The sequence below is a fragment of the Neofelis nebulosa genome, chromosome 6 (genome assembly GCF_028018385.1).
Source record: "Neofelis nebulosa isolate mNeoNeb1 chromosome 6, mNeoNeb1.pri, whole genome shotgun sequence".
In the NCBI taxonomy this organism is placed as follows: Eukaryota; Metazoa; Chordata; class Mammalia; order Carnivora; family Felidae; genus Neofelis; species Neofelis nebulosa.
In genome coordinates, this window is record NC_080787.1 from 146944954 (window position 1) to 146972389 (window position 27436).

At 42.3% G+C, this 27436-nt stretch overlaps 1 long non-coding RNA gene across 3 annotated transcripts in view; it reads left to right on the forward strand.

Annotated features, from left to right (window-relative positions):
* LOC131515125 (uncharacterized) overlaps window positions 1-22913 on the forward strand; it is a 97885-nt gene extending 74972 nt beyond the window's left edge. For 2 of the 3 annotated variants that reach the window (XR_009263455.1, XR_009263457.1), the window contains exons 3-4: window positions 16681-16763; window positions 22793-22913. This is a non-coding gene — a long non-coding RNA (uncharacterized LOC131515125). Of the gene's footprint in view, window positions 1-4350; window positions 4693-16680; window positions 16764-22792 lie in introns of those variants that run through there. The other variant, XR_009263456.1, reaches the window with a different exon arrangement.
* The last annotated feature ends 4523 nt before the right edge of the window (window positions 22914-27436 follow it).

Below are 27436 nucleotides of genomic sequence, written 5' to 3' on the forward strand. Positions count from 1 at the left end.
TGCACAACTCTAAACTTTTCAAGTAGAAATTGAACCTCTTCATGGCTGCCAAGGGAACCCTCTCCTTGGCCCCTTTTTTCGCAGGTGTGTGTATCTGCTGTACACCATAAAACTCTTCTCTACACTTTGCCATTAAGTGGTTTGCCAGAACAGTTTGAAGCAAGTAGGAAGGTTGTTGGAAATTTTCCAGTCACCTCTAAGAGACTGAGATCAGAAACTGTGATTGATGGTTCTAATATTACCATTCATCTTGGCAGTGAAGCCCATCTTTGCTGATCTGGATTTTCCCCTGCACACACACACAAAAAATAATAATAATTAGTAGCCGTCATCCATATCCCTATCTGGAATTTTACTTAAGCTGCTTTATTTCTCAATCCTCAAAACTATGTGTGGCAGCAACTCATTTATTTCCTCTCAATATTCTATACAGCAGATATAGTTGCTTCCTTAACAGTTGAGGAAACTAAAACTCAGAAATATGGGAGAATTTGTCCCCGGAAAATAGGCAAGTGTAGACAGATCTAGAACTCCAATATAGGTCTTCTTGGTCTCATACTCTAGACCATTTGCAAATCCCCACAGAGTTTCTCAGCCTGGGAGAACTGGAGTCAGGGTGGACCATCTAGACAGGGAGGGACAAGACTGATGAAGTTCACTGAGAGGGTCCCCTATACCTGGTCTCTCCAGATGGGTGCAATTCCTTAGTCAGAGTCTCTGTTTCTAGCTAAGGCATGTTTACGAAAGGTGACCATCAGACCTTAAGGACCTTATGTATGTTGGGGGCAACACAGGAGCACTGCCCATGTGGGTCCCTATCTCAGATGGCTCCTGGCAACCAACCAAGAGCACAGGTGAATATGGACAGGGCACAGAGATTAGGAGGCTTCACAGGAATCACCAGAAAGGAGCAGGAAGATTCAACTCCATTCAACACATATTTTTTGATTGCTGTTATGTGCCAGACTCTGGGCCAACAGCAAGTTCTGGGCTGGAGCTACCTGTTTCTGGGTGGGGTGGAGATGGACAGAGACCTAGTGCTGTGGATGGGTTATGAAGGTCAGTGGGGCAAAGCATGATGTCAAGGTCATAATGGACCTATATTTACGTTGCCTTCTGTTCCACACTGAAGGAACAAGTACTGCCCTTTCTGAAGTTTTTATCCCTTTGATACAGCTGACATGGACAACCATTCCCAAAGCAAAGAAGGATAATTATAACAATGCTTATGTGCATATATGTATATAACAGTGCAGACCCTTCCCTGTTGATTGTCGATTCATGGGAGGACATTTTCACATTTTCACGTTTGTTGTAACAGTCGTGGTCTTCCTGAGTATCTTAATGTTGTACACCTACAGTTGAACTTAGCAGCACTCATGGAAACTCGGTGATACAAGGGTTAAAGGTCAGCATGAAGAGGAGAGCGTTTCCTCCACCAGTAATGTGGTCACTGGTTTTGTCTTTGTCCTGATCTACCTCTTTGTCCTAGGAGACTACCCCCAAGGCAGAGAGATGCAGCTTCTGTTTGAATCCTTGTTGCTCCTGGAATTCCTGGGTAAAAGACAATGAGAATTTGGTTTGTATTCTCCATTTGACTCTGAAGTACAGTGGAAATGCTCCAAGTTGAGAGAGCCCTCTCATGAGACCCCTGAGCAGCCTCAATTTAGAAGCTTAGTCCTCTTGTCTTCTTTTCTATCCATATCTGTCATTTGATTAACCATCTATTCAGTATCCAGACAGTGTTTGGAAAGAAAGGACAAGCACTAGCAAACATTTCTGGATCTGTAAATGTGAGGCATGTGAGGAAGGAGCCATCAGTAGGTATGATTTTACACGACACTCACTGACACAGATGATTTGAGATTTCCTCCAGATCCCCCAGTTCCAAGTGGAGAATGGACTTGGAGTTTAGATTTGGCATAGTGCCAGGGATATGGCATCCTTAATAGAGCTGAGTGGGGACCATCCCCACCCAGCTCCCGTCTTATGCAATGACATACTCAGTGGCCAAGTGGTTTTTTTCTAAGTTTATTTATTTATTTTGCTGCAGGGGGTGGGGGGAAGGCAGAGAGAGAGAGGAAGAGAGAGAGAATCTTAAGCAGTCTCCACACTGTCAGCAGAGTCCGACATGGGGCTTGAAGCCACAAAGTTTGAGATCATGGCCTGAGCCAAAATCAAGAGGTGGATGCTTAACCAAATAAGCCACCCAGGCAGTCCAAGATATGGTCTTGTAAATACAGAGAGAGGAAAGTGAGAGGAAAGAAATGGTGTTAGAATTAGTCTTTTTAAATTCTCTCTCTCTTTTTTAGTGTTTTTTTTTTAAAGTAGGCTCCATGCCCAATGTAGGGCTTGAGCCTATTACCTTGAGATTGAGAGTCACATGCTCTACTGACTGAGCCAACCAGATGCCCCTCCAAGTGTTTTGATAATAAAAGCAGTAATAATAAATGAAGGTTATTGCCTTCTCCATTACTTTTTTTGAAAGCACCAAGAGTCAGCAAAAGGACATTTCCTCCCAGCTCATATTTAGGAGGCTCCCAGCTTTGTTTTAGGTATAAATAAAAAGCATAATGTGATAGATCAAAAGAAAAGCAGAAGGCCAGGCAGAGAGTAAGCACTTAATAACGAAAAGAAAAACTTACGGAAGAATCAGAACTTATCAGACACTTTGAAGGATGAATAAAGACTCATGAGTACACAAGACTGTTGAAACATTCCTTCTTGACAAGGACAAACTTATAAGTTTCCCCTTCAATCTTAGCGGCTACCACCATGTACCAAAACATAATTATTGTGAAGCTGGGAAGAAACAAATTCTGAATGTGTAGGAAATAGTCATCCTAGAAGTAAGATACTTCTTGGCTTCTGAAGTCTTCTCAAGCTCTTTTTCTGTGAAACTCGTAACTGGGATTCAACAGAACTGTGGGAAGGGGATAGTAGTGGCTTTGGCTGGGGGTGAAAGAGCAGAGTGCCAGGGGTGAGGGTGGTCCTCCCCGCCCCTGATTTAGGACAGAAGGATCGCTCCATCTAGAGGAGAGCAGACCTGAGCTGAGTAAGAGGAATGGACTGAATAGTGAGTGCAAAACAAGGGACCCATAAATATCATTTAGCCTCAGCATATTTTCAAAATATTTCAACCATCCCCAAAGCACATGGAAGCTCTAATACATAACAGTGGACTTCGATGATGCTGGGGCATCTGGAAGGCTTGGTTGGTGGGGAGGGAGAGGTTGAGGGCAGAAGAGAGGGCAGGCACAGGTCATCTTTGCAATTCTTCCACGTTTCCAAAGATTAGCAGAAGGGATTCCGCTGGCCATCTGCAAAAAGTCCAGTCATTCTGCAGGGCAGGCTGACCTGCCATCTGAAATATATGGATTTGTAACAACACTTTTCTGCTTGAAATAATAGATAAGAACTACCATTGCATTGGGTTTTCCCCTCTCACGCTGCCACCAGGGCACCTCAGGTTATTTGGACTGCAGAGATCCAGGACAAATGGCCAGTGGCATCCCCAGTTTAAGCACCAAGGAAGAAGTTGCCATACATTTTTCTATGGTTCTTATCATTTGGAAATTTTCTCCCTTCAAAGATGGCGCCCTTGCCGTGGTGATCACAGACTGTTTCTTTGGAAGTAAACAGACATCTAAGTCTTCCTCCTAAACTTATTCTTGTGAGAGCTGGAGTGCATCAAGGACTCAGACTTTGCTAGAACTTGATCTTCAGTGCCTTTTCCCGAGCACATTTTTGTTTCCAAGGGAGCTGTATTTTGTCACATGTGGCCTGTCAAGAGCAGTAAATGATGCTGGGTATTTTTAAAGTTTATTTATTTATTTTGAGAGAGAGAGAGAGAGAGAGAGAGAGAGACAGCATGCAAGCTGGGGGAGGGGAAGAGAGAGAGAGAGATTGAGATAGAGAATCCCAGGCAGGCTCTGTAGTGTCAGCATGGAGCCTGACATGGGGCTTGATCACACAAACCGTGAGATCTGGCCTGTCATGACCTGAGCCGAAATCAAGAGATGGACACTCAACCGACTGAGCCACCCAGGCGCCACAGTGCTGGGTGTTTCTAAACTCAGACTCCTGAGACAATCCCATCCTCCCACAATTTGAAAAATTTTTAAATATGCTCTTGGTTCTCAACAGCTGCTCTCCCTTCTTCTACTCCCTCCTGTTCCCACTCCCAGGCAAGCCTGCTGTGTTTTATGATCTTCATGATAGGCTTTTACCCACCACCTTCTCAAGGGAGCAGCAGGCTGGGTTACTTTCTGTTTGTTTGTGTTATTTTGGTTTGTCTCTAGGTGGCTGTGCAAACTACAAGCCAAATACACAGTTCTCCCTTTTTTACAGACTCAGTTGATGGCAAGACAAAAGGACACTTCAACCCAGAAAGATGTGGTGCTTTTTACTCATGTGAAGAAGAAAGAAAATCAAGAAATGGTCAATGTTTGGGGTGCCTGGGTGGCTCAGTCGGTTGAGTGATTCTTGATTTTGGCTCAGGCCATGATCCCAGGATTGTAGGATCGAGCCCCATGTTGGACTCTGTGCTGAGCATGGAGCCTGCTTAAGATTCTCTCCTCCCCCCCCCGCCACCCCCACCCCGTGCCCTCCCCTGCTCACACTCTCGTGCTCTCTGTCTCTCTCAATCTTGAAAATAAAAAAATAAATGGTCACTGTCACTGGTTTTTCTCCTGGGAAATGAGGTGGAGTGTTTATTTTTCCCTGCCCAAATCCTTTCTTGGCTTATGTTTTGGACTTTTTTTTTTTTTTATATTTGTTAAGATAGAAGGTGAAATCAAAAGCCATGAAATAGCGACGGGGTGCCAGAGACAACACAGTAGACTGTCTCCTTGTTCTCTAGCTATGCTTCACCTGTGGTCATTAAAACATGACCTCCAGTGGGAGGAACTTGATGGGCTAGTGCAGGAGGGGAAGACACAGAATGGGGCCTTTCCTGGGGACAGGGTTTCATGTGATGTGTGGCGTGGTGAAGCTTGTCTGAAGGACCTGACATCTTGCCTCACTCAGACAGGGTTATGAAACAGAGTTGACTCAATATGATGTGTTAGATCTTCAGCTGATACGCAGCCTAGAGCACCAGGAAAGATGCTCTCACATGTGCATGGAAAGTACTGCATTGCTATTCTAGGGAGACGCTCCTTTGTGCAAAGGGGGATGTCCTTTCTCGGCTGGGAGAAGATGGCAACTGAATGGCTATGCTGTCTGGGAATAGGTTAAGAAATCCAGGAGGCCACGCTGGCAGTCCCTCTGGCTAGGGAGATATAATTAAAAGCCTGGATTATCTGCAAGCTTTCCCTTGGTGAGGCTGATTAAACAACTGTGGAATGCCTACACAGCTGGGAAGAAAAATAGGTAAAAGTGAATTGGATTTACTTTCCTCAGCTAATGGATGTGACCTTGCTAGTTCATTGGATTTCATCAAACAGTGATGAAAAAAGAGAATTCTGCGTTAGACAGTACTCCTGGGTCAAGAATCCCACAATTATACCTGATAATACACTTCTAGAATTTTTGCTTCCTGTTGCCCGCAATTTAAGCTCTTGTAGGAAGTTTCACTTTATAAGGGAAGAATGCTTTCCCAGGGAACCCAACAGTGAGTGATTCCTTCTAATTGGCAGTTGAGACATCCAGCTGACAAGTTGGGGCTCCTCATGCCTCTGAACCAAAAGGTAAGGAAGAGAATTATCTGTGAAATAATAGAAGCTGTGTATCTTGGTCTCTGCCCCCAGTTCCTGGCATAGAGCTCCTAAAATGCTTATAATTTCCTAAGAGGTAAGAGCATTTAGGAGCATCTTTTGTTCTAACATTTGGTCTTTGGTCCTGGTTCCTGGCACAGAGCTTCTAAATCCCTTGGAATTTGTTAGGTGATTGGAGTGTCTTTTGTCCTAATAAAGTGACTTTTGGTAGGCTCCTGAATAGCTTCAAGTTGGAGGCTGATCACCAGAAAGACCGAGGCACAATTAGAAACATGGAGCTTTTAGGGGCGCCTGGGTGGCTCAGTCGGTTAAGCATCAGACTTCAGCTCAGGTCATGATCTCATGGTTCATGAGTTCAAGCCCCACATCAGGCTCTGTGCTGACAGCTCAGATTCTGAGCTGCTTCAGATTCTGTGTCTCCTTCTCTCTCTTCCCTTCCCCCACTCGTACTCGCTCGCTCTCTCTCAAAAATAAACATTAAAAAAAAAAAAGAAAGATGGGACTTTTAGCCCCAACTCTCATCCTGTGGGAAGAGGAGAGGGGCCAGAGACTGAGTTAAAGATTGATCATGCCTATGTGATGGAGCCTCCATAAAAATCTCAAAAGCATGGGGTTTGGAGAGTTTACAGGTTGGTGAACACCTCCACATGCTGGGAGGTGGTGCACCCCAACACCATGGAGACAGAAACTCCTGCGCTTGGTACCCTTCTGGACTTTGCCCTATGTGCCTCTTTATCTGGGTGTTTATCTGTATCGTTTATCATATCCTTTGTTATATAATAAGCCAGTGAATGTAAGTAAATGTTTCCCTGAGTTCTGAGCTGTTCTAGGAAATGATTGAACTTGAGGAAATGGGTGGTTGGAACCCTGATTTTTAGCACTGGTGACAACCTGGTCCTGGAACTGGCATCTGAAGTGAGGGCAGTCTTGTGGGACTGAGCCCTGAACCTGTGGAGTCTGCACTAACTCCAATTAGTGTCCAAATGAATTGAATTGTAGGATACCCTGCTGGTGTCTCAGAGAATTACTGGGTGTGTGGGAAAAATCCACACATCTGATGTCAGAAGTCTTGTGTGGTAGCAGTGTGAGAGTCAAGGAGAAACACTGTTTTTCCAGCCATGACCCCACAGACTGTGGTAGGTCATCCAACCACCAAGTGGAAATTTGGTTGTTTCAGCACTACAAGGGCAGGGAGGTCTATGTCTGGAATGAGAGGATTTTCTGGGTTGTCCCTTAGTACTTCCATGTCCAATGGAAAACTATAGCAACCAGAGAAGAGGAGGACCACTGAGGATTCCGACCCCTTTGGAACAAAGGGTTGAGTCACTGTGTCAGAGAACTTCAAAAAGCTGAAGACTTGGTTGAGGACAAAGGAAGCACAGAATGGATCATGGAGGAAAGGAGTTACACAAATTAACCAGTTAGAGAGGAAGACTGTAGAAACCGGGCATATTTCCTCAAATGCTTTCTCTGTGTGTGCATCAGTGTGTGCATATATATTCACATAGCTCTTCTCTCTTTACAACAGTGAACACATCGTTGGAGGCTAACCTACAATTTAGTCTTTAGGTAATGCAACATTTGGTTGGGAATGTGATTGAATTTGAGGAATAATTACCCACGTTTTCTTTGCATCTCTAAGCTTTGCTTCTTTTTTTTTCCCCTCCCCTCCTGCCTTTATTGAATTGATCACATTTTCTTTTACCTCCTCATATCCCCCTCTAATTGTTTGGAAAGCATACATTCTATTTTTATTATTTATGAGGTCATCCACAATTTTTGACATGCGTACTTGACCTTACGTTTTCTAGAGGTGATTTATGTTTCTGTCTTCTTGAACAGGAATGGTTTAGCTTCTTTCTGAACTCTTCCATCTTTTATGGTATCGGCATCTATTATATGAACTCCCCACTGATTTCAAGCAACACTCAATTAGCCCTTATTAGTATCGGTACCAGTCAGTAATGACTTAGATTCTGTAGGGCATTTTACCAATTTATTTGACTGCCCTTGTTTTGGGGATCTTCATCTTTCCTTTTGGATTCAATTTCCTTCTTGACGAAGTATACCTCTTAGTGATTTTTTTCAGCAAGACTCTGGGCACTCAACTCTCTTTGTCTATGTATGTCTAAAATTGTCTTTAGCTTTAAAATTTTAACTTTGAATGATAATTTAGCTAAAATTTAGATTTTTGTAATGACAATTGTTTCCGCCTGAGTATCTAAAAGATATTATTCATGGCCTCTGGCATCTACTTTGGCTTCTTAGAAATCCACTTGTAGTTTATTATTCCTTTGTAGCTCATCTGTTTTGTTTTCCTTTAGGTAACTTTAAGATTTTCCTCTTTACCTTGGATATTCTGCAGTTTTATTACCATGTGCCTACATGCTTTTATTTATACGGCTCTAGATTCAGTCTACTTGCATAATATGAAGACATGTTTTTCCTCCCTTTGAGAAAAATTCAGCTCTTATCTCTTGAATATTGTCTCTCTATCTTGTTCTAGAACTTTGGTTAGACATATATTGGCCTTTTCATTCTACCCTATGTCTTTTATATCTCACACTTTATCTTTCTGAACTACATTTTAGGTGATTTCCTTAGTTCTATATTCTAGTTTGCTACTCTTCTCTTCAACTGTATATAACTTACTATTAGTTTTTTAATGTTTATTTATTTTTGAGAGAGAAAGAGAGAGGCAGAGAGAGAGGGAGACACAGAATCCGAAGCAGGCTCCAGGCTCTGAGCTGTCAGCAGAGAGCCAAAATAGGGCTTGAACCCATGGAACCATGAGATTATGACCTGAGCTGAAGTCAGATGCCCAACCAACTGAGCCACCCATGTACCCCTAACTTACTATTAAACCCACCTATTGAGACTTAATTTCCATGTTTTTTGTTTAATTTGTATAGTTTCTGTTTGAGTTTTAGGGGAGGGATCAATTTATCTTTTTCCCCCTGCACTATTTTGTTACTATATATTTCTTTTTTTTTTTTTATCCCTAAATGTTTTAAATGTATTTAAAATCTCTTCAGATTGATTTGTTATCTCTGGTTTTGATGAACAAATGTTACCATTTATTGTGTTTGCTAACTGCCCATTTTGGTAATTTGTTTCCTAATGTGATTTGGATTCTGAACTCATTTTTAGGAAGGGCTGTTTTCAATGGGATGCTGTTGCTTATGGGAATATTCTTATGGAGCAGTTCAGTATTTCATACAAGCCCCTAGTAAAGCATCTACAGGTATCTTTAACCAGATGCCTCATCTGGCTTCTTATCAACCAGAATGGAGTCACATGTCTGTATGTCTGTTCCTGAGCCAATCAATTGCAAGGAGGAAAGAATACTTTTAGGCCAATCAAGTTCACCCCAATTCAGCTGAGAGTTGTTCAGCTTCCTCTTAGGAATGCAGGCAGCTGAGAAGGAGTGGATACCTAAGAAAAATCAGGGTTCTATTAGAAAGAAAAATGGGAGGGGCACCTAGGTGGCTCAGTTGTTAAGAGTCCAACTTGAGCTGAACACATGGTCTCACGGTTCATGGGTTCGAGCCCTGCATTGGGCTCTGTGCTATCAGCACAGAGCCTGGAGCCTGCTTCAGATCCTGTGTCTCCCTCTCTCTCTGCCCCTCCCCTACTTATGCTCTGTCTCTCTCTGTCTCTCAAAATTAAATAAAGGTTAAAAAAAGTAAAAAAAAAAAAAAGGAAAGAAGAAATAGGATATGTACACTCACACTGTAACACTCCTAGAGATTTCAAATTTTCAGAGACGCTTAGGAGTTAATTCAGTAGAGAAATTCTTCAACAGTTGTGGAAGGAGAGGGGAAAAAAAGAATAATTAAAAAAAAAACAAACCCAAATACTCATAGAACATACTTTGGTTGACTGTCATTTACTATATTCTCCAGAAATGCTTCACATTTTCATGAAAAGCAACTTTCCACTGTGTGCCTTTGTATTTTTTCCCTTCTATTTACAGGAAAAAAAACCACAAGTATGACAGCCATTTGACAAAGAAAATGTAAATAAAATGATCTCTAAATTTCAGATCTGACAAAACAAAAATGTAGCATTAACAATATTTTGAATTAATCTGTGAAGACACTGTGATCCTTTGAAGGGTTCAAAGTTATTTGAAGAAAGGAAAAGCCATATTCACATTTTGATGGAGAGCTTTGCCTGGCCCTCGGTCACATGCATAGTAGTTAAGTAACATTATAGGGAACAGAGTGTCTGGCTCCTGGTTCCAGCACCCTGCCCAGCCACACAACTTTGACACCAGGTCTTTACCAGAAGCAACCAAGGTGGGGCCAAAGCTCTGTGAGGTTTTGCTAACACTGATCTGTCTTCCTCTGTTCAGTCAATATTTGATGAATGCCTACTACGTGTCAGGAATTAGACTAGGTGGTGACAGGCTAAGGAATGAATGAAGTTTCTGCCTTCCTTGGAGCTGACTGGAGGAACAAATACTATGTCAGACTTTATTTTTAAACCTATGGATATTTGAATTCCTCATTACTCACAGAGATATGTGCCACTTTATTAAAAAGTAACAGTAATACTAATCATAGTGGTAGGTGCTAAAATACCCCAAATTCGACATTGTAGATATCTAGATCCTCCATTTGCTTATGTGACTTCTTCCTGCCATTCACTCATTCATTTATTCAACTGATGTTAGACGAGGTGGCAGAGAAGACCTCTCTGCAAAGGTAACAGTGGAAGATGAGAGTAAGTGGTGGGGGTTGGCTGAGGCAAGGAGAATATTCCAGAGAACGGAAGCAGCATATGCAAAGAACCTGAGATGGGGAAGAGTGTATTCCCTTCTTGCCTGAAAGCCACCAGGGAGCCACGCTCCCATGCTCCCCAGCTCCCTCTGGCATTCCCCTCCTCCCCTTGGGCTTTCTCCTTAGTCTTCCCCTTGGTTGTGCCCTATCTCCCCTTATTACTTTCTCCTCTTATCCTTTCTTGTGTTCCCTCACCTCACATCTCTCCTATCTTATCATTTCATCCTTGAACTTTAAGTCTGCCTGGAAACTGGTTGTTTTCTGGCCATAATGTAATTGTTGTTTTTTTTTTTTTTAATTTTTTTTAACGTTTATTTATTTTTGAGACAGAGAGAGAGAGACAGAGCATGAACCGGGGAGGAGCAGAGAGAGAGGGAGACACAGAATCAGAAGCAGGCTCCAGGCTCTGAGCCATCAGCCCAGAGCCCGACGTGGGGCTCGAACTCACAGACTGCGAGATCGTGAGATCGTGACCTGAGCTGAAGTCGGACGCTTAACCGACTGAGCCACCCAGGCGCCCCCATAATGTAATTGTTTAAACTGAAATCTATTGAGTCTGTGAACATGCTTGGAATTGTTGCTGGTCTTCCTGTAAACCCACATTTAGACACCATATTGTAAACTTGTCATGATCTCATATATAAACCCTGTGAGGAAATCAGCATTCGTTCATCATGTCAAAGTTTGCATGGTGCCTTTATGCATGTTACCTCATGTAACTCCAGCCCTAACTTGTCAAGGAGGTGTTCTCATGAGAAGACCAAGGTTGTAAGGACTTTGCTGAAATCTAAAGGTTAATAAATAGTGGAGGTGAGTCTGAAACCCAGGACTTCTGACTCCAAATCACTTCTTTGTCTTTTCTATAAATCATACCATTGCCCTGAATAAAGATTGAAGGTTTTATTTTAATAACTACAGGACATCTTACACAAGGCTTTCATTGAATAGGGTTCAGGGTGTCAGTTGATTTTTGAGATTGAAACTCTTTAATTTAGATCAACTATCCTTCAAGATGGCATGGACAGAACAGATGAAATAACTCATTTTTATCTCCCTTCTTCCCATAGAACTAGGGTCATATTTATTTGTTCAAGTGGATTTTTGTTCAACTGATTTTCTGGATTTTCTAGATCAGGAGTTGACATACGTTTTCTGTAAAAGGCCAGATAGATATTGGCTTTGTGTAACTGCTCAACTCTGCCATTGTAGTGTGAAAGCAGCTATAGAGAGTGTGTGAATGGGGCTCTGTTTCAATAAAACTTTATTTATAAAAACAAGCAGCTGACTGAATTTGGCGCCCAGGGAGTCATTTGCTAACCCTTGTTTCAGATAAATGATCCCTAAACAAGAAGATGTTTGTTTCTCATTCTCATTTCTCATAAAATGCCCAGAGGCAGGCAGTTCCCAGTTGGTATGGCAGCTCTCTTCTGGGAAGTCCTATGGGTCCAGTGGCCCTTCCAGCTCACCACTCACCATCCCTCATCCTTAGATCTGAGATGACAACATCCAGTTCCAGGTAGTAGGATGGGAGACAGAGGAGATGAGAGAAGGGCACATGCTGACTGACTCTTAAGGAAAGTTCCCAGAAGCTGTTGCATGACACTTCCTCTTTCATTCTATTGGCTGGAGTTAATGGCCACTGGTTGAGTTGCAAGAAAGTCTGGGAAATGAGATTTTTATTCCGGGGGGCCATGTGCCTAATTTAGAATCTATTACTGTGAAAGTAAGTGAGATGGGATATTGGGAGAATTTGTCCCTGCCACATATCCCTTCCTTTGTTCTGTAGCTGAATTTCCTTTGGGTGATTGCTAATATAATATTAAATAGCGAGCACCCTTTTCTTTTGTCTACAATAGGAATGCTGCTGATGTTTCACTTTTAAGTATGATTATAGCAGATTTCTGGTAGAGATCCTTTATCAATTTAAAGAAATTTTATTCTGTTTTTGGCTTGCTTGCTTATTTATTTATTTATTTATTTATTTATTTATTTATACAGAGAGAGCCAGTGGGGAAGGGGCAGAGAGAGAGAGAGGGAGAGAGAGAATTCCAAGCAGGCTCCACCCTGTCAGCATGGTGGCTTGCTGATTTTTTTAAAATTTATTTTTAATGTTTATTTTTGAGAGAGAGAGACTGAGTGCGAGCAGGGGTGGGCAGAGAGAGAGGGAGACAGAGAATCTGAAGCAGGCTCCAGGCTCCGCAAGCTGTCAGCACAGAGCCCGAAGCAGGGCTTGAACTCACAAGGTGTGAGATCATGACCTGAGCTGAAGTCAGACACTCAACTGACTGAGCCACCCAGAAGCCCCACTGATTATTTTTAAATCAGGATTGAATAAGCCTTATGATCTTCTGATGAGACAGGTCTGGCCAGCCTCATCTTTATATGGTTCATAAGAATGAATTCAAGGCCATCTGAACGGAAAAGTGTCAGATTCCTCACGTAGCTGAGCGGGGCTTTCTCAGTTCTCCAGGGAAGACTCGCCATGCTGCCTGTGCTTCAACCTGTGATTTTACCCTGGGGAAAACCAAAGATGCCTTTATATGGAATCGCCTTTCTGGTTCTCTGCAGAGTGTCTGCTCTGTCAGACTTGTTTGTGGCTGGTGTATTATGACGATTCTCCATCCTCCTGTCCTGTAAACTGTAAAATAGTTTAGTGAGCATTTGCCCTGGGTATCCTTCTTCCTGTTTGTATAGGCTTGTCTCAGCAGATGTTGGGGGAGTTTACTGTTTCCTGTAAGGATAAAGCCTAATCGCAGATTGCTTATTGGAATCAGAGTCCTCTCTATGTTTAAAAAAAAAAAAAAAAAAACCTCCCAAATCTCTGGTAGAGAGTCTACTGGAAACACCTGTTAGAACAGCTTCTTCCCCTCGGACTTAATCAACTTTCTGTTTGTATGTAGCCTGGGCCTAATTCACCTGCCTTCTCCTCACTACTTTGAAGAAATCTTGGATTTGTTTTTTTCTAGACTGATGGTACCTACTTGTCCCTTCCTAAAGAAACTGCTATGGTCTGGTCTTCATGCCAGGTCCTTCCTGTGGGAGGGAGTCCTGTGTCTGGCGTGTCCAACCAGCTCTGTCCCGTTCGATGTTCACATCCAGGCAGAATATTCCCTTTGTCTTTTGTCTGCCACAAAGCACATAGCACCATCAATTCAAGCCAGACGAGCCACACCACATGTGTATTCACCACATCTCTTCTCTCTTAACATAGTGACCAGCTGTGTGTGCGACTGAGCATATTCTGTGAGCCTGTGTCCTGTAGCAGTCACAGCTGACCCTCAGGGGGCATGTATCACAAGAAAGAAATACACTTTCATGGTCCTAAGCCACAGGGATATTTGAGTTGTTTGTTTCCTACAACATAACTTAGCCTATCCTGACTGACACAAAGAGTTAAAGAGATTCTTTATTGTAAGACTTCTTAGCCCTTTTAAATAATGTTGTGTCGTATGAATGTCCAAGATGGAGATGATGAGATGTACTGGTTTCCCAGTCTTAAATCCCAGCACCTTCTTAACTGAAGCATCTACTGAGGCTTGGACTGCTGTTCCAAAAAAGACAAGTGGATATATCTTTGTTCATGTTTACCCAATTAGGTCACATGTCTCAGGCTATGAGTCTGGAGTTCTTTCTTGTCCAGCAAGAGAGTGGATGCAGAATTGAATATGAGAGAGAGGCTAATGTCTGGGAGGAGACAAGAGCCCTGAACAGGGGTTTCATTTCTGTATTTGTTGAGCCCTCAAGATCTTACACACATGGTGAACATGAAGAAAACAAGATATTACCCATGTGGTGAACATGAAGAAAACAATCAGATAGTAATCATTAACTTATGTGTGTAAGAAGCAAAGGGTTTAGGGGGCAAGTGGAGTTTGTGATCAGAGTGCAATAGTATATTGGCATCAGATGGAAAGTAATTTCCTGCGGGTGATATAACAAGTTACTTGTGATCCCATTACAGTATCTTGCTAGCTTACCTTGGACACTTTCACCCCATGGTGGTGGCTTCCCGTCCTAAGCTTTTTCCTAATCCATTTATGTAAGTAGAACCTATTTCCCCACAGTCACAATCCCCTCAGTGTACCCCCCCCCCCCCCAGGGACCAGCACATGTCTGGCACAGGGTTAAGTTCAACAAAAGCTTGTTGGTAATAAAAAAAAACATGAATCCATCCCTGTCACCTCCATGACTACCCGTGTGAACAATTTATTTATTTATTTGCAATATCAGTTTCCTGTTTTGGGAATTGAGTTAAGTGCTTTATGCCTCCTGCTTAAGTCAAATGAGATCCTGTCTAGCCAGTGGAATGATCACTGATCATCACTCTGGGTGCTTCTTCTGGGGCAGCACTTGGGAGGCAGAGAGCTGTGTGAGAAGCTGATTTCCAGAAGAGCTGAGGAAGGCAAATGAGTAGGATTCTAATGTTAAAGCTGGGCAGGAATCACTGTGCATCAGAGATCCAGTTTTAAGGCCCATGCTAAAAGGTCTTCAAAATAGGATAATGGCAATCGCTCCTTAAGAGATGTGGCTGTTAGGGGGAAATGGTGCAGCCATTTTTTTTTTTTCCTCTCAAACAAATGGGACCATTCTTTTCTCAAAAGCCATCGCAAGAGAAATTCCTGTGTTCAGGAGAGAAGGGAGCAGAGTTGGTGGAAAACATTTTGGCCTCTAGTTAATGTCAATGCCAGAACATCAGGGGAGCCGTCAGAAGCTGCTGGGGTCTGTGATTTCCGCTGCCTCTGAGCTTTAAGAGAAGCAGCACCTGAGTAATAGCACCACGGCCCACTCCGTGGCAGGTGGGAGGACAGGAAAAGTCAAACCACAGAGTGGGCTTCTTAGCTGCTGGAGCAGTGGCCTCTCTGTCCTTACCCTTGAGGGGGCTCGGGAGGCCCGGGGGAGGAAGGCAGGCTGGGTGTGAATGTGAAGGTCCTGTCGTGGTTTCCGTGGTAAACCATGGGTTTTCCAGACCCCCAGATTTCAGGGCCTACCCCACAGTGGCCGCCCACCCTCCTACCCCGCTGATCCAGCACAGGTCTCTCTACCCAAGCCCGGCTCCACAGAGGAAGGGGGCATTCGGCCTCTTCTCACAGAAAAGGGAAAGCACTTCTCAAATAGGATTTTGATTTGTGAGCGATGAAGGAAACACAAATAAAACTAGAGCTTCATGGATCCAGGCATTTGTTTTCAAGCTGGTATTTATTGGGGACGTTTATTGTACCTGGCACTGTGATAAACATTTTCCAGTCATTTCCTCTGCAAGCCTTCCCACCATGGCTGTGCGGCCCCTCTGCTGCCCTTCACCTTCTACACAAGAGGAGACTGGCGTCCCCCATGGCAGAGATAGGACTCCATTCAGGTCCAGTTGAGCCCCCAGCTTCTGCCCTTTGCCACGCTGCTGCCCTGTATGGCCATTTTGAAACATTCCGGCTGAAATGGTGATTCCATGGGAACTAAATTCCCTTACTGGGTCAGCACTTCTCTACTTTTCCAAAGAAAGTTTGTCAATCTCCTGCTCAGTGGGAGTCCAAAGTGAATGAGTTTCACCCAGCCCAGGAGGCATCTCCATTCAGTGCAGTTACGGGGGACAGGGGACTTCCTGGTGGAGGTGTCAGCAAGGGTGAAGGCCCAGAAATGGGAGAGCACAGGATGTTTTGGAAACTGTAAGCATTCCTGTGCACACATTGGAGGGTGGGATAGAGGGCTGGAGGTGTGTGTCAGACCAGAGAGAAGTGTCCTAGATGCCATACAAAGTTGGTGGGCCTCATGCAGCAGGCTTGTGATATTGGAGATGGTGTTTGACAGTGAGAATTGGAAATGATGGAAGAGAGGTGAGGCAGGCTGCCTGAGGGAGTCAGAGTCTTAGAGGAAGGGTCTGGAAGGTCAAATCGGGCTGGGCAGGGAGCAACCGTCAGTACAAGAGAGGAGGAGGGCCTGGCATACAACTACTTAGGCCAGGGGTTAGGTGCATGGCCTCGGCACTGAATGGATTTGGGGGAAGGAGGAGTTTTGGTTCTGTTTGGGCCACAGTGTTCATCCCTCACTAAAGAGGACCCTCTGTCTTGACCTTATATGTACATACCCCCTAAGTGAGTTTTCAGGATAAGCATTACCTAAGTGGAGGGTGACGAGTTTTAGGCTCCTATATTTCATTTGCTCACTTCTAGTGTTTGTCTCACCAGCATACGTTTGCAGGTAGACCTTGCTCCCGTGGAAACTCCTGGAGGAAGTTGGAAGTCATCAGAGACACAACGGGCTTTGAAAGGTAAAGCTGGTGTCACCTTTCCCTATCGTCCCTCCTGGCCTTACTCTGGGTTTCCTCTGGGTTACAGAGAACAGCATTCTGGGGCTCCTAGCTTACAGAAAATAAAAACACTTGGCACTTAGTAAAACCGAACAGAGACCTGCAATGAGGAAATATTAACCCTGGACCATTCAAGGCTAGAGTCTCTTATAGGACATTTCGATCACCAAGACGTGAGAGATGCTTTTAGAGGACATGTGGCCATCCAGCAGAGAGGAGGGGAAGGCAAATTCAAGTGACCCCTTTAGTTGGCATCCTTGGTAAAATTGGGTTACAGCCTCCTGGGATCAATTTTTTATTTTATAATTTTTCCTTAAGTTCTGTTTTGTTATTTTCACTAGCTATATCAGAAAAGTCTAGCCCAGATTAACTACTGACATCTGGGCCCAGACCCATGAGGCCCCATGTAGAGTCCAAAGCATAGGCTTGCGTGTGGGGCAAACCGGGTTCAAATCCCAACCTCACAGTTTATTCGTGCCGTGATTCTAGGTAAAGAAGTAACCCAAATATTGGCTTCCCCGTCTACACACTGAAAAGAAAAATACCAATGATGGGTCAGATTATGAGGGTCAGATTACAGAAATAATATGAAAATGTTATCGTAGTGCTTGGCATATAACATAGAACCAAATGGTAGCTCATATCGTGTCCCTCAATCCACAGGAACCAAACCCATGAACGGTGGCATTAAGGCATACGGGTAGGCACACAAAAGGTTTCAGGGTCCAGCACGGGTGTCTTCCTCAGCTTCTCTCGGGAGACAGAAGTGGGCAGCCGGTGTTCACTGTGTTAACGAAACAGAGACCCGACCAAGGTCTCTGCAGCATGGACTTGGACACCCAGCGGGGTCCTTTTCAGGTCAGGCTTTAACCATACATGACAGGAGGTGCAGAACCTTCAAGAAACCTAAGAGTAACCCAGAACCCTCCCCATCCCTTCCCATCTAAACTCTGGGCCTGTCCCACCTTGGGCACCGCAGGAAGTGGTCCGTTTGTGGACACTAGGCTGGTCACTGCCTACGTCTGTTAGCCGGAAAGTTCCGGGCAGGGGACGGGTCATGGGCTTCTCCTGTGTATACAGGGCCATGGAATACACTGAGCTTCTGGGAGAGGAAACGTCCCTTCTTTCCCTTTGTCCTTGTTCTGAGTTAGGGCAATAGTGTTCACTGAATGGAAGAAATAGTCTCAAGAGCCTTTTTTGTAAACCTAACCTTCATTCCTGTCAGTGCCCCCTAAATGTGCCACCAATAGGGAGCAGAGAGGAAGGGGAAGGGGAGCTGCCCTCAGTGTTGCCGGCCCCAGCCCCTCTCCTGGTCCACACTTGGCGACGGGGATGTCCACCCTACAACCAAATTCCCTCATCCTTACATTTAGGAGTTCCTGTGAAAAACAGACCTGGAAGAAGGGAATCCATGACTAAAAGAAAAACAAAAACAAAAACAAGAAACCAAAAGACCTTACAGGGATTTTGAATTAGTTACACCCCCCCCCTACTATTCTTAAAATTTACTTACTTTCAGTTTTTAAATGAAGCATCAAGCATTTGACACATTCACATTAAATGTTTACTAAGTTCCCTGCAAGGGAATTCGATGACTTCAGTTTGTGGGTGAGGGAACACGTGCCCGCCCACACGCACAGAGCCCAGAAACTACAGGAGAGGGATTGAGACTGTCACCAGAGCTCATGTTCCCCTCAAAACTCTGTTTACACACCTCGAAAGCTGGCCGCCTCAACTAGGGGAGGCAGTCCAGCAACTTCTCGGTCAACACGCGTTTCCCAAGAAAAGAGGATAAAGCAGATTTCTTTGGCTCATGAACCTGTTGTCTCCGGAGCCGGGCTGGAAACTGGCAGTGCCCCTGCAGCAGCTGGCACACCAAAGGGTGCCCCTGCGAAGTGGCAGAAAACAAAATATCCCACATTTATGGTGCTAGTTATATGTTCTACAAAAAGGACTTAAACATTCGAATTAACATTAAAAAACAAAATTTGAAAGGGTTGGTTTTTTAGTAAAGTGGATTTCATTTGGAATTATTTGTTTAACGTTTTTATATATTTTGAGAAAGAGAGAGGGAGAGAGAGTGCACAAGCAGGGGAGGGGCAGAGAGAGAGGGAAAGGGAGAATCGTAGGCAGTCTCCATGCTGTCAGTGCAGAGCCTGATGCAGGGCTTGATCCCACGAACCCTGAGATCACGACCTGAGCTGAAATCAAGAGTTGGATGCTTAACCGAGTCACCCAGGTGTCCCTCATCTGGATTATAACCAACATGGTTTAGCAACATTTTGTTCATGTGAAAATGGTAACTGTTGCAATCTACAATTTTGTGAATTGTGGAATTGAAATCTGCAAATTTATGAATCCATCTCCACATCTGGCAGGTAGTCTGTGATGATACAAACGTTGCTAGGTACCTTGCAGAAATGTCACCTTAGTGCCTAGATAGAGAATCGCATATTCGGCTTGCTGAATCACACCTAATGTGGCCACCTGTCAGCTGTCACTGCACTGATATTTCTAAGTGTGTTTGAAAATCACCTTATGTGTTCTTCAGCTCCTCTACTACCTCTGTTTTGTTCCTGCTGTAACTAGATGTGTTTATTTTATACAGCTGACCCTTGAACAACACCGGGGTCAGGAGTGCCAACTCACCAGAAGTCAAAAATCCACGTACAACTCTTGATTTCCCCACAACTTAACTCCTAATAGCCTGTCATTGACTGGAGGCTCTACCAATAACATAAACAGTTGACTAACACATATTTTGTATGTTATGTGTATTATATACTGTATTCTTGCAATAAAGTAAGTTAGAGAAAAGAAAATGTTATTAAGAAAATCATAAGAAAGATAAAAAACATTTACAGTACCATACTGTAAAAAAAAAATCCGTGTATAAGTGGACCCGCACAGCCAAAACCAGCGTTATTCAAAGGTCAACTGTATATTTTCTTTTCAGAGGGGAGCGACTTTTAAAATACAGAAAAAAAAAAATACAAGCAAGAGAAAAAGCAATCCTCCATAATGTGCCTGCCCAAAGACATCTGTTTTAGTTTCTATGGGTTTATATTTTGTTTTGGTAGATGGTAGATGTTGGAGCCTCTCTTCCTTCTTTGTTTTTCTTCACAAATTTGTCTTGGCTGTTTTTGCACATTTAAGAATTTAAGAAGCAGTTTTATTTAAAAAAATCCCCTGGGGATTTTGATGGGCACAACGATGACAGAGTGATTTGGGGGAGAAATGAGAGCTTCACGATTCATCTCCCCATCCATGAATATGGCATACCTCACCAGTACTGAAGTCTTCTTTTATTTCATATTTAATCAAAATGTTCTCTATAAAGGTCTTAAACATTTTTCTGAGATCTGTGTCTCAGTTCTAATGATTTTCTTTGCTATTGCAAACTAGATATTTTATTTCTATTTTTACATTTTAAAACTTTTATTTCCAACTTTTGATTTTCTTTGTACTTTTTTCTACTCATCAAGGTGCATTTTAATTTTGCTTTTCTAATTTTCTAATAATTATTTTCTAATAATTTTCTTATTTTCTAATAATTGCATTTAAGATGTGAACTATAGAACTTAGGCTAGTTTTAAAGTTCCATATCTCATAGTCAAACAAGAGATCCGATTTTTTGATAGTAAATTTATTTTAATAGTATGGTCAGAAGTTTTACCACAGTTATATTTCAAGATTTTGGAAAACAAAGATGAAATCTGTGTATACTATTATCTGTACCTGAAGAGAAATAAGTTTCACAGTGAACCAGGGTGAATAGATCAATTGTGCAATGATGTCAGTCATGAGAATTCATTTTGTTTCCATGAAAGCACTGGTGTTGCATCATCTACATATGAAATAGTTACAACTCAATCTATTTTAGGATTTAAACAAAATTGTTATTTTTCCTTCGATGGTATTTTCTTCCAATTGCTGTTTCATAATCCATTAGCCTCTTACAATCTGACGTGGTCAGCAATAAGTGATTAATAGAATAAGGTGACTGTATTTCACTGAAATTTTAAGCAATATTGCCCACATTGGAACAATTTTTTATAATGGAAAATGAAAATATTAAAAATTTTAAAAAGCAAAAAATTCTTCTCATCAGTCTGAACTATACTTCCCTTATTTTTTTTTATTAATTTGTTTGATGTTTATTTATGTTTGAGAGAGAGAGAGAGAGTGGGGAGAGAGAAGGAGACACAGAATCTGAAGCCGGCTCCAGGCTCTGAGCTGTCAGCATGGAGCCAGACGCCAGGTCTGAACTCATGGACCATGAGATCATGACCAGAGCCGAAGTCAGGTGCTCAACTGACTGAGCCACCCAGACGTCCCTATACTTCCCTTATGTTTATTATAAAGTACTTATTTAATGTACAGTTATTAAAATAAAAAAGTGATATAGATTTTATTACATTTTCATCTATTGCATACAAAATCAGTTACAAATATGTAGAAAACAGTTTTTGAAGCAGTTGAAATTTATTCCTGTCCTAGACAATCATATGGAGTAGATTTTTAGGTTCTAATTAAATTCTCAAAACTTAATACTTGTAAAAGGTAAAAACCTTTGGAATCCCATGAGCTACAAATATATTTAAACCTATTCAAATTATAACAGAAAAACATCCCATGAACCAATTCTCAAACAGTGGAAAATGCTAGTTACATTTTATATTTTAAGACTATATTTACATAAATTGCACTTTTGTTTTACTCATTGCAGACAACTTGAAATGAAAGAAAAATATAAAAAGAGTAAACTTTTGGATAACTAGTGGAATTTTGAAAATAGATTTTGGAGTAACTTCTCTATTTGGGAGCATAAACTTGCTAATTTATATGCAAGGGCAGGTGCAGTTGACAAGCCTGTGGATAAATGACCTGGGGAGATGGGAGATCAGCACGGGCCGGGATCCTCTTAGACTGATTCTTTGCTTAATTTTTTTAAAAAAAATTTTAATGTTTATTTATTTTTGAGAGAGAGACAGAGTATGAGCAGAGGAGGGGCAGAGAGGGAGAGGGAGACACAGAATCTGAAGCAGGTTCCAGGCTCTGAGCTGTCAGCACAGAGCCCGATGCAGGGCTCAAACTTGTGAATCGCGAGATCATGACCTCAGCCCAAGTCAGATGCCCAACAGACTGAGCCACCCAACTGTCCCCTTTTTTTAATTTAAAAAATTTTTTTATTTTCAAGAGAGAGTGCAAGCAGAGGAGGGAGGGAGGGAGAGAGAGAGAGAGTGAGAGAGAGATGGAGGAAATATCTCAAGTAGGCTCCACGCTCAGCACAGCCCAATGCAGGACTTGATCCCACAACCCTTGGATCATGACCTAAGCGAAAATCAAGAGTCAGGTACTCAATTGACTAAACTACCCAGGCGCCTCCTTCTTCTGCTGACTCTGGCCTGTTCCTTCCCCAGGCCTTTTCCCACTCCATGTCTGACCTTTAATGTGTCTTCCCTGGCCCACAGGAGCTTTCACCTGGTTCCTGTTGAGCTACTCTGTGTAAGAGCTTGGGGTCTAGAGCTGGTCTGCTTGGGTTCAAATGTTCCATGTTAGTTTTACGACATTAGTGGACTAATAGAGTACCTGATATATAGGGTGGTTGTAAAGATAAAATTAGGTACTGGACTAGGTAAAGAATTTACAGTAACCACTCAGTGTTGGGTTTTTGGTCTGTTTCCAACCCTCTGTGTCACACTCTGGCTCCCCAGCTGCCTTTTCCCAGTGAGCTGATTTTCCAGTGTGACACTCTCTTGTGAAAGGCACCCAACTGCACCTATAGTGGTCATGCAGTCATGACCCCAAGCTGATTCCTTAGATAGAACCTCACAGTCAGAGGGCTGATATGTATAAGGTAGGATCCTCTATGAATACAATCATTTCATAGTTTTCTGGTAGTTAAAATGAGAACACTACTCGGATAAAAAATACTTAGAAAGATTTTATTACAAAATTTAAATTTCTTCCGTCTTTTCCCTCATCAGTGTTCACCTGAACAATCAAGATAATATCTTATTCCTGTGGATGGAGATCCCTTTTTCAATGAAGCCAATGACTCCAAGAAAAACATTATCTAAGCCCAGATAAGTAAAATGAAAGTTAATATCAGCTTTTCATTTCTTGAAAGTGCCAAAAATGAGCCAGGGTTTATTTTTCAACAAAGGCAAATAATTCATCTAAGTAACTTCACTTGACAAAAGATAATGCACTGCGAGGTGGTACTGTAGCTCTGTGACCTGAGCAAATACGCAAAGTGTGATACAGGAACCACATGACTTCACAGAGCTGTTGTTGGTAATGAAATATATTAAGATGTGCAAAGCGATAAACATGGCTTCTGGGCCATAGCAGGGTGCGAAGGAAATGACAGACATTATTCAAAGTTGGCACAGGCTAAGTGGAGATGGGTACGGAGAGGGTCATCCCTTCCTAAGTAGCCAGCAGGGAAGTAGCCAGCCATGGCGCAGGGGCAGCCATGGAAGTTGGGGACAAGCCATACCTAGAGCTTTTTTATACATTTTATCAAATGAAAAGCATTTCATGGATAATTATGAATAAATGTGAATCTTGGGATGTCTATTTCTATTTTATCTATTTGGATCACATTGACGATGGCTTTTTGCCAGTTTGTCAAATTATTACGTTTCAACAAGAAAAATCCATTCTGTAGCTTTGTGATAGTCATAATTTTCTCAAGATTGCCAAATCATAAAGTGAGTTTTCATTAAAGCTGTACTCAAACTTTAACATAATCTGTGATTACATCAAGTAGTGATTGAGAAGAGTTGAAATTTAGTGAGCAAATTGTCTTTGTGATTTATAAAATCTTATTTCAGCTTGGTGTGTTATTTCATGTTATGCTAACATTAGCTAATATTTTATATAACTTGTTAATAACTTTTAATAGAAAAATATGTTGAAAGAAAAAGATTTTGATATATGTATCACAGTAAGTCACTTATTAGATGATCCCCCTCTGATTATCCAATGGCTTCTCCATTGCCTGGTCCAATTCCCAAATCTCAGTGCTCATGTTACTTGACTTATGTATGGGATGTCCATATAATTCATTATCGGACTGGGCTGCGTTTCAGAGTAAAAGAGGGTGCTATTAGTAACAACACCAGAACAGAACCAGAGGAAGCTGGGATGGTCCTGAGCAAGTCAGGGTAAATGATTACCCTACCTACCAGCAACATTTGACAGAGTAAACCACTATTTCTTTCTTAATGCACTTTCTCCACTCAGTTCTAAAACATCATACTCTCTTGGTTTTCTTCCTACTTCACAAGCCTCTCATTCTTGACCTTCTTTGATGGGTCTTCATCTTCTCCCCCACCTTTCAACGTTGAAGCCTCCTAGGACTCAATCCTTGGTCCCCTTCTCTCTCTCTTTTTTTCCCCACATGCACTCTTCTGGTAAGCTTATCCAATCTCATGGCTTTAAATATAATCTGTATGCAGATGTGATAGTTTTAAAAGTATCCAGGAATCCTTTGGAATATCTGTCCTCAAAAGGTGAAGCTTAATTTGACCTGCCTTGAGTGTGAACTGGATTTTTTGATTGGCTTCTACTTAATAGATTAAGGCAGAAATAATTGAAGGTCATTTCCAAGTTTAGGTTATAAAGAGGCATCAGCTTCCATTTTGAGTAATTCCTCACTGTCTCTTGGGTCACTCATCCTGAGCTAAGCCAGATACTATGTTGTGAGAGGCCCACATGGTGAGGATCCAAGGCTACCAACAGGCATGTGGGTGAACATGGAAGTGTATCTTCTGAGATCTGCCAATTGCTATGCAAGTGAACATGGAAGCTGATCTTTCCCCAGACTAACCTTCAAATGGGACTGCAGCCCCACCAACACCTTGATTGCAGTCTCAAAGCCAGAACTATCTGGCTGAGTGGCTCCCAGACTCCTGATCCACAGACACCTTGGGGGTAACAAATGATTGTTGTTGTAAACTACTACGTTTTGAGTAATTTATTACCTAGCAACACATAATACAGTCAATTCCCGTATCCATCTGTCTCCCCACTTTTTCTTCCAGATGTCTAACAATCATCTCAAACTCAACAGGTCCAAAACTGGACTGCTTATCTCACACATCCAGAACCTACCCCATCCCAGTCTTTCCCATTGCAGTAGAAGGCCACTCCATCCTTTTGGTTTCTTGGACCAAGAGATTTTAGTCCTTTTTAGCTCTCTCTCTGCCTCAAATTTGGCAGATTGGCCTTATCTCTGATAAGGACCACCTTTGTTTGATAACAAAGTTTGTTCAGAATCCGGCCACCTTGGACTACACTTACTGCACCTTCTCTGGGCTTAGCCGCCATTGTCCCTTGCCTGGATTACTGCAGTGATCTTCTAACAGTTCTCCTCCTTTCTGCCCTTGTCATCTCCCCTGACCCTAGGCTATTTGCAGCAAAGAAGCCAGTGTACTTCCTTTAAAGCACAAATGAGATCACAGTACTGCTCTGCTACAATGTTTTCAATGGCTTACCATCTCACTTGGCCAAAAAAGACAAGTCAGGTCCTCCTAAGGGCCCACCAGGCCCTGATTGACCTGGCACCTGTTACCTGTTGCCTGCCTCTCAGCCTCCCACACTTGCTCCCTGGCCCATTGGCCACCTTGCTGCTCCTTTACCATGCCAGGCACACTCCAGCCTTCAGGCCTTTGCTTTTCTGTTTTCTCTTCCAGGAAGGCTCTTTCTCCTGATGCCTTGGCTAACCCTTTCATTTCCTTCATATGTCTGCTCAAAACTGCCTTTTGCAATGAGGTCTATATTGTTCACTCCCTTCACTATTGGAACTGCCTCCCCTCTGGTATGAGTTGCCAATTCCTTTCACCCAATTCTATTTTTCCCCCCATTGCACTTTCCAACATACTAGGTCATTTGTTATGTTTGTTATCTGATATTCTCTATTGCCCCTTGCTAGAAAACAAGCCCCATAAGAGCCCCATAAGATATTTTCTATTGCCCCGTAAGTGCCTAGAATAGTACCTTACATATAGAGATGCTCAACAAAAATGTGTTGAATAGATGAATGAATGGTTATATGAGTAGTGCCATCATCTGGGGGAAGAAACATTGAGGCCAATAACTCAAGAAGAAATAATAATTTTTATGGATCTTACACACCAGACCAAAATGGCAAATATCAGTTTATACACTTCCATTAGTCTGCTTATTTGCCAAACTTGGCCCTTGGTGGTTTCCTTCAGGGCAGCAGAAATGAAGCGTGCAGACTCTGAAACCTGAATGCCTAAGTCCTGGGTTCAGCTCCACCACTCACTGGCTTGGTGACCTCGGGAAGCTGCATAACTCCCATGCCTCATTTGCCTATCTATAAAACAGAAAATCAACCTTTTAATGTTGAAGTTTCCGAGGGCTCACACTGTGGTCTCCTTTCCTTTTTTCTTCATACTCACTCTTTTGGTGATCTTATCCGGTCTCATTTGGTTTCAAATATAATCTGTATGTCGGAGAGATGGTTTTAAAAATATGTTCTTGATTCCCTCAGTATATCTTCTCCCAAAATGTGAAGCTTAATTTCCTCCTTTTGAGTGTGGCTGGACTTGTTGGCTTATGTCTAAGAAGAGACTCTGGTACAAGTGATGGGATGTCATTTCCTACCTGATGGGAATTTTTCGAGAACTAATCAAGTTACTACAAGTGAAGGGCTCTGAACAGTGCCTGGCACAAAGTGAGCAGACACTGTTGTGTTTGTGATATTCAGCAGGTTTGCTCTCCGGGTGGCCCTAAAATTTCTCTTTCCAAATGTGCTGCTTTGGATAAGTCTTGATGAGTAAATTTTTGAAAAGCATGGGAAATAAATAGATATCTGTTATTTTAGTGAACAGACACAAGCAATCTCAATTTTCAGTCCTGCTGGAGCCAGGATGGGCTATGTCAACGTGTGAATGAGGGCACGTGGTGAAATCTACAATGAAGTCACATTTTTCAGCCTAAAACAGTTAAAATCGTTTAAGTTTATAGAAAACATGGGAAATGCATTTATATAGCTCTTATTTAAAAAATAATATTGAAGATGTATCTATTTTATTCTGAAATATGATTTTTGGAAAAAAGATCTTCTGTGAAGCAAAGGGAAGGTTATTAAATATTGGTAAATGCTGGTAAATATGTCAAGCAAAGGTGTTAAGCTTGAAAGTTCCTTAAGTATGTTAATGACGTTAATGTTAAAATACATTAAATTAATAAAAGAGGGCAGCTGGGCTAGCCATGAAGACATGTGACCTGTGCAGTCATGTGGGTCCCCATGTTCCGAAGGTACTTATGTGTGGTCTCATGCTCTGCTCTTTGAACAAGGCACCCCATATTTTCATTTCAGCCTGGGTTCCGCAAATTATGTAAGCCAGTACTGGAGTTGGTAATTATCAACTGTGAACTTCGACTGCCTCAGGGGTAAAAGGAGATTTCAAAACCATCTGGGCAGGTTATGAAATACACTTAACTTCTTTGTATCTCATACTATTTATAGTGAAACGCAACCGAAAGCATTTTTCCTCTGGCAGTGGAAGCAAAGGGTATGTTCTTGTCAATAAATTTCTGTGGCTACCATAGATCTTCACTCACCGATGCTAATAACACAGATCTATATAAAA